Source organism: Oreochromis aureus, linkage group 19, assembly GCF_013358895.1.
Source record: "Oreochromis aureus strain Israel breed Guangdong linkage group 19, ZZ_aureus, whole genome shotgun sequence".
Taxonomy (NCBI): Eukaryota; Metazoa; Chordata; class Actinopteri; order Cichliformes; family Cichlidae; genus Oreochromis; species Oreochromis aureus.
In genome coordinates, this window is record NC_052960.1 from 21080316 (window position 1) to 21088381 (window position 8066).

At 37.0% G+C, this 8066-nt stretch overlaps 1 long non-coding RNA gene across 1 annotated transcript; it reads right to left on the bottom strand.

Moving 5' to 3' along the window:
• Positions 1 to 4148: 4148 nt before the first annotated feature.
• LOC120434802 lies at positions 4149 to 7863 on the bottom strand. Its single transcript, XR_005609364.1, has 4 exons — positions 7598 to 7863; positions 6257 to 6591; positions 5364 to 5574; positions 4149 to 5257 (listed from the first exon to the last, which is right to left on the bottom strand). It is a non-coding gene; the product is annotated as an uncharacterized LOC120434802 (long non-coding RNA).
• Positions 7864 to 8066: the final 203 nt, after the last annotated feature.

Here is an 8066-nt window from a genome sequence, read left to right on the forward strand (position 1 = left end):
TAATTTTTAATATAATCGTTCTGTCCTGTTTCAAATTAAACATTTTAAAAGTGGATCACTGTTTCACTGTATGGTTGATTCTTTATTCGTGCCCTTAAATGCATTCATGTATATGAATATGTCTACTAGGCATTTTAGCTTACTGAGAGCCTCATATGGAGTTATTACACTGACTTCTCTTCACCCTATACTTTATTCTGCTCAATAAAATGTTAATATTGTCTTAAACAGTGATAATTTGATTTTTTATACTATAAAATAAAGCTATTATCTCTATATGAATACAGATTAGCATCATGAAGACAGCTGTGCTGTGCAACCGATTGTAAGCTGAAAATATAATGCTAGGTTGTTGTTGTCAGTGTGCCCTCGCTCAATGATCTTGTTCCCTATTTAATGATGCGTTTGGCACCAAACTCAGGATGTTGATCCAACCGTCAGTAAAAGTGTTTTCACTTGCTCCCAGCAGAGGGCAGTGCTTTCCTCTGTTCTCTTGACTATGATGCTTTAATGTATTTCTACATTAATCTACAGAAACATTTATCAGTGCAAAGCTGTTTAGAAGATACTTACAATAAGCTGTCTGTTCCAAAGAGCTTGGAAAGAAAGCGCGTGGACTTTTTTCATGAAGACATTTCACCTCTCATCCGAGAAGCTTTTTTAGTTCTAAAACGAACTGAATAAGATTAAATTTTGAGGATGAACTGTCCTCCTGAGGTCTCGACATTCTCTCTGCCAGTCAGATGACTTGTTTCTATTGACAAATCCAGCACACCTCAGAGCTTCACTAGTGCATCCAAAGACTCTTTTATAGATATATATATGTAGATATTTTATAGAGTCATTCAATTAGTAGTGAAGGGAAAGTCTATGCCAGGGTGCTGGAGAGGAGAGTCTATCCGTTAGTTGAACCTCGGATGCAGGAGGAACAATGCAGTTTTCTTCCTGGTCGTGGAACACTGGATCAGCTCTTTAGGGTGAGAATAGTTCAGCCTTTCGGGAGGGGCTCAGAGTAGAGCCACTGCTCCTCCACATCGAAAGGAGCCAGTTGAGGTGGTTCGGGCATCTGACAAGGATGCCTCCTGGGTGAGATTTTCCGGGCATGTCCCACCGGGAAGAGGCCCCGGGGCAGACCCAGGACACGCTGGAGAGATTATATCTCTCGGCTGGCCTGGGAACACCTTGGTGTTCCCCCGGACAAGCTGGAGGAGGTGGCCGGGGAGAGGGAGGTCTGGGCTTCTCTGCATGGGCTGCTGCCCCTGTGACCCGGCCCCTGATAAGCAGAAGAAAATAGATGGATGGATGGACTTCCCTCTTTGTTTTTACAGACAGCAGATTTCACTGGAACTGATTGTTGATGACCTCAGCAGTAGGCGTCATGATCTGTGACAGATTGTTGCTTAAATGCACTGACATATGACTGATTTAGACTGAACAGTGAGAATGGAGGAGACAAATGGTGGTTTTCAGACACTTGTCTATGAAGACGATTTGCATGAGGAAGAGTATCCTCCTTACCATCAGTCTAACAGGGTACAAGGTATAATAATTCAAATTTTTATTCATTGCACTCCCATAGTCAGGTTTCTGATTCTTTTGATTGAAGTAGGTTTTACAGAGTTAAGATATAATGACAGGACATGATGATCTGAGACAACTACGTGTAAGGTTTACATGCTCTAACAGGATTTTTCTAATCATAAATAAAGAGTACAGAGCAGATGTTAAATAAACTGCTAGTAAACAGTAATATTAAGTCCTAAAATGATTGCATTTTATTCTTTTAAAGCTTCAACCAAGTTATATGTGTGTTACCTGCCTTTAAGTTGAAAATTGATCATTTTCTGCCTGTTTAGTGTCCATGTTCACTATGAGTCCTGGGAGACGCCACAGACTGGCTGCAGTGTGCCTGGCGCTTCTTGCTGCTGTTCTTCTGATACTGAGTATTGGCCTGGGGATCCACTGTAAGTCATTATGAGTTACAGGAGTGCACAGAAATGTTTTCATTATTAAATCATTTCTTTTTTGCAAATGGTTATCAAACTTTGCCAATAGTCCAAAAACAAAAACAAGCAAACAAACAAAAAAACTCTAAACTGTAAAAAAAATAAAGCTCTTTAGAAAAACTGAAAAAAGTCCTGATAATTTTCTGCCAGGAACACCTTCTGTTTTTTTAGTACAAAACAAAATTGGTTTTTATTCTTTTCCTTTAATTCTCATCAATTCAAAAACTGTACTAAAATATGTCAGCATCCATCTCCTCATAAAATGACTAAACAGCAAATCGATGAACAAAATAATTTACAATCTTTATAATTTGAGCTTTTTTATTTTCCTTGAAATGAGTTTGTCCTCATGTAAAGACATGGAAGTGACTTCAAAGTGTTGTCTTTAAACAGGATACCTGGCAAACATTAACAAAAAATTTAACAATATTTAACAATATCCAGAATACATTTAAGCTAGAATCACTGCCTCATGGTTATTTGCATCAGCCAAAGTGATAAGTTGTGGTTTAAATTCTTGTCTGTCGAATGATGTACATAGTCAGTTATGGCCAAATACCAAATGGCATTTATGTCATCAATGAAGCCGAGACTACATTTATCCTAGATTAACACTGTAGGACCTCTACCTTGCAATTTGAAGCAATAGAGATGAGTTTTTGACAGCTAAGCGGTGCTAAATGAAAATAAAATTAAAATAAAAAATAAATAAATAAAAATAAAATAAATAAAACTGAACAGATCTAAAGGTGTTCCCGTAATTTGGGTTTATTAGAATAAAAGATCGATGAGGAAATTAAGAAAAATATATGAGTTGGGTCAGTCATATACTCCGAATAAGTTCACTACACGTCGTAAAACTGAAACAACATTATCTGATGAGGGTATTTCCAAGCTTTGTGAGGCGGTCAAGGGATCCACATATGTGTAACAGGTGAGCAATCAGCTGAGTCTTCATCAGATGTACTGTGTGACATTAGTGATGGTAAGATATTCAAAAGTAGTCCTTTTTTTTTTTTTAACCAAAATCCATTATGTTTCAAACTACTGCTATACCAAGATGCCTTTAAAGTTGTTAATCCTTTAGGTTATGGAAATAAATAGATAAAACTGTAGTTAAAGGAACCATGTTTTGCATGCTGTAGATAATTTGGGCTCACATTGCACTGGTGGCTTCTGCTTTAGTCGTACACATCATTTCTGTAGATATCGCTTAATGATGCAATCTGTTTTTCAAGGTGGTGATCCAAATCAGTGTGGAGCAGAATACACCATAGAGATGTACAACTCTCCTGTTCAACACCTCAAGACTGAAGGTACACCAGATATAGAAGGAGTAAAGTTTGAGTCAGTTTTCAACTGTTTAAAATCTTTTCACATCTGTCAGCCAGGTTTGCCAGTTTGATTAGGACACAAGATTTTTATGGCATTTTGTCATATGATGTTGCACTGTTTCTTAAATTTTTTTGTGAAAAAAAAAGAATGGTTCGCCTACTCCATTCTGAATCGGAGCATTAAACAGTTTAAATACTCTGACTCTGGTACCTCTTCAAAGCCGTGTGAGGTCAGTCCTCAACAAATTCTCAGCACAAACAAAACTGGAACTTTTTAAAGCTGTTGCCTCTCATAATTGGTGACAGAGTGGAAGATGGAACAGATGACTTTTACCCCACTGCATCCAGACTGCAAATAAATCGCGCATGTGCGAAGGCACTGCTGGCATGTGATGCACAACCGCAGAAGAAAAGGACCTGTGAGGCTCAGTAACAGAGATTTTATTAGAAAACTACAGACATTTTGCACCGAAGAAATTTTTTTTTTCCCAATGCATCTTGATAACTTCATTTCAGTTTTTTTCTTTGCATCAACAAATAAAGGAGGTCACATATAAGCTACTTTTTTTATTGCTCAAAACTTGTCTGAACACAGGCTGCACATGTTGGTCCACTGTGATGTATGTGGCTGACGAAAACAAATTGTAGAACCTAAAAATAACAGCAGTCCTGATCAAAAGTTTTAGACCATTTGAAAAATGGCAAAAAATCATATTTTGCATGCACTCTTAGAAGGGATGTGTTAAAATTGACACATGATGTGTTAAATTTTAACACATGTGCTGCATCAGCTCAGGGACAACACATGATGTGTCAGTTTTAACACAATTAATGTGTCTGCTCCTTTAACACATCTTCTGTGTTAAAAAACGTAAACACAAGGATGTGTTATTTTGACACAAAGATGTGTTAAAATGTGTACATTTCAATTTTTGAAAAAAAGGAGAAAAAAGATGGGTATATATTATACATTTATTGAATTCCATTTTTTTATTTAGCATATTATAAATCATTACAAACTGAATAAACAACAGCTGTCAGAATCTTTTCAATTAAAATGTTTTAAATTCAATTTTAGCCAAAGCTATATCACAATTTTTACTTGACAAAATCAAACAAAATTCATATCTGACTAATTTTCTATCTCTCTAGATCATTAAAATGTCAAAAAAATTGAAAAAAGGGCAAAATATCATATACACACACACACGTTCTGATATAATCATGTCCAGACAATACATGAATTAAATTCTTTTAAAGGTAACAATTGTCATCTTCAACAAATTGTCAACATTCAACAAATGTGAGGTTGCATGCAAGCAGAAAAACATACATTTTGGCGAATATAGCATCCAGGTTATACAATTATGTACCTTGGGTTTAAATACAGCTTATTAGCATCAAAGCTTGTCACTATATATAAAGGCAGAAAATCAAAAATTTCAGCCAATCAGTTCATATTGTCTGACCTTTCCACTGCATAGGCATAAAAATGGTCAGAGTCCCGATAAGCAGTGTATTTGACAAAGATGCCAAATGAGGTTTCTCACCTTTGTGAACAGAGACTCTCTACATTTTGGACAGATGAACATTTTACTTGCATGCTTTAATATGTGCAATCAGCTCCAGTACTTTGGTTTTCCTTTGGGTGGACAGCGGCAGGTCATAGACAAACTCAAAGAAGGTGAAGACAAGCGGTGCTGGATAGGACAAGTTACATACCCAGTACAGTTTGAAAAGCTTATCCACAACACACGTCTGGGCTTCATTCAGAGAAATGGTTACTCTGTCATTCTTAGCAACAATGATGTACTCCCTGGTTGCACTCTTTAGATCACCGATGCATATCAGCTGGGGTTGGTGTGTTGTGGATGATGCTTCAGGATCACTGCAAAACGATGTAATACTTGTTCCAGGCTTGGAGATGGGGAAGATAAAGATAGATTTTTAGAGAAGTATTCAGTGAGGTGTAGACAAATGCCTTCCTCAGGTGAATACCATGTGAACTTTACTGAATACATACCAGTGCAAAATCAACCAAGTGCGTTATAGCTGATTTAAAGCTGCAACGACTGGCACCAACTGCTGGGAGCAGGTGTGTTAACATGCGCGCGAGGGGGGGTTCTTGTTTCCAGGGCAGCTACTGATTTGAGCTTCGGAATGATACTGGCTTCCCATTTTCGTAAAAAGAGATCCGTCTTTCCTCCTGTAAGCTTGCCAAACTCCAAGTCCACCTTATGGAGAGAAAAAACAGTGTTTAAGTTGAAAATAAAGCATTAAATACATGAAATCAAAAGTACATTCTGCCCATTTGGTAGCTGTATGGCTAAAATCAAACTTTACAGTATCACATTTCTGTTACCCACTTCCACATCAAGCTTACCTACACATTGAAACATAACAATTTACTTGGAGTGGTATTTGAATACAAGTCCATTATTCCTTAATTTTAGCTATGATTTGGGTCCCATCAGACCCTTAGAAAAAAATTAGGACTTTTTAGCTGATGTTCTAGCAGCCAATTTCTTATTTTGTCTGTCTGCGGTTTGTCCTGTAGAGCTTTTTGTGCTGAAAATAGTGCTGCTGAAAGCAGAGTTTCATACAGATTTAGGTGATTTTTTTGTAGGTTTTTCACTTCCATGAGCAGTACTTCTACATTGTCATTTGATGTCCCGACTATTATAGTCATTTGGTGGTACGAGTAAGATTTTGGATCATGTGAAAAGTGATGCTCATTGTAATAAAAGCCCAGTGAATAATGATCCAACTCTGAAATTATAAAACTTTCAAAATATTCACTAGGAGCTCATAAACATAGCTCCAAATGTATCCACTCCTGTTACATACTTTGTATGCAAAACACAACTGAGTGAAGAAGGAGTACATAAACAATTACCAGGAAACCAAGCAACTTACCAGACTTGGCATGTCCAAAAACCGTGGGTACTCTCTGAATATTTCAGCGGCAGTGGGGGAGTCCTTGCTAATCCAGGCTCTGCGACTGGTTTATGTTTCCTCCATGCCTGACATGATAGGTGGAAGGTTCTCAGCTGAGGGCCGCAATCTTTTGATCAGGGTGACCCACTCATCTGTGCTGCTGGTATTCCCATCCTCTTGCCTGAGCTTCTTGTCTTCACCACAGTCATCTGTCACTTTTCGCTACTTATAACGTCTCTGCCCCTGGTCGAGATTCCGTCTAAGGTTGCGCAGTTTAGGAATCCACAATGGGAGACTGGATCATAATAATGCTCCTGAGGAAGAAAGGACACAGGTATATGGGTAACAGCTGAGCAATTTTAACTGAGAAAAAAAAGCTCTAATAAATAATGAGATAAAGGTTAAAAGATACACAGTAAGTGGGAACAAGTGCAATTTACAGTATGTAGTGGAATTTACATTATTAAAATGATAAATTTACTTACAAAAATTTACTTCTCATCTATAAAAGTGGTTACAAGGACTTTGACAGATTCTAAGTTGTCATATGCGTGCTGAAAAAAAGAAACGAATGGCTGAATAAGTAAGATAATTTGCATGGTCAAGTTGCTGTTGTTGTTTTTTTTAACACTGACTATTACTTCCTCAGAAGTTCTGCATAAAAAGAAACTATATCAGAGCATGTTTCCAGCAATAACCCTTAAAACGAATGCGCACATACTTTAGTTAATCATACTAGATGCAAAAACTGCTTTAACTGCTTAAAAATAATTATCTCTGTCAATAGGAGGTATATCATGTTAAAGTTACTCAGTCTTTATTCCTATTCTGTGCTAGTAAACGAATGGTCTCGGTGATAACTACATTTGCTATATTCAGAGCTAACAACAATATTGTCATTTTACACAACACTGCTACGGTTAGGCGCTGACTCTGGCGTTGCTCATAGACACCAAAATGCCTGTCGGAGCCGCTAGCTCAACTACAACACTGGTTCTAAGGGCAATTTCTGAATACTCTAATACATAAATAAAGTAAATAGATAAATACATGAATAAAGTAATACATAAAAATACTACCAAAACACATTAACTCTAATGAAGTATGGCACAAAAGCCAAGAACTAATACTAAAATTAAGAGTAGGATATGTTAGCAAGACTGTTACATTAAGGTTAGCTAGGTATAGTTAAGCAGTAATTAACTTAAACTCAAAACTCCTACATAACTCCTATATTTTATATAAATTCAAAGTTTCACATTCTTCCAGAAACCCGACATATTTTCAGTACATTAAGATAAACTGTTAAATTATACTTACTGTAAGGTCTGACAACATAATAGGCGAAGTAACCTCCATCTTTGTCTCCTTTGTCTCAGTGGCGCGAAAAGATAGCGCCCCCTTCCCACCGCTGGTATGTCATGTTGCTGGGCAGAATTTGTTTCAATTTCCAGCATGTGTGTTCTTACTCATTTCATTTTCTACTTTTGCTTCAATTGTATTGCCCTCGTTCACATGTTAAGGTCAAAATTAAGCCTGTTCTGTGTGGATACTTATGCTTATACACTGTAAAATCTAATTAGTTCCCAGAACTCAAAAAAATTATGGAAACTCGTTGCCTCAAAAAAATTGAGTATAGCTTAGCTAAAAATGACTAAGTTAGGACAACTTATTTACTTTGAGTACTCTGTACAAGCTCATTTGTTCCCAGAACTCAAAAAAAAAAATTGGATCAAGTTTACGTAAGATGACCAAGTTAGGGCAACTTACTCATTTTGAGTACACTGTA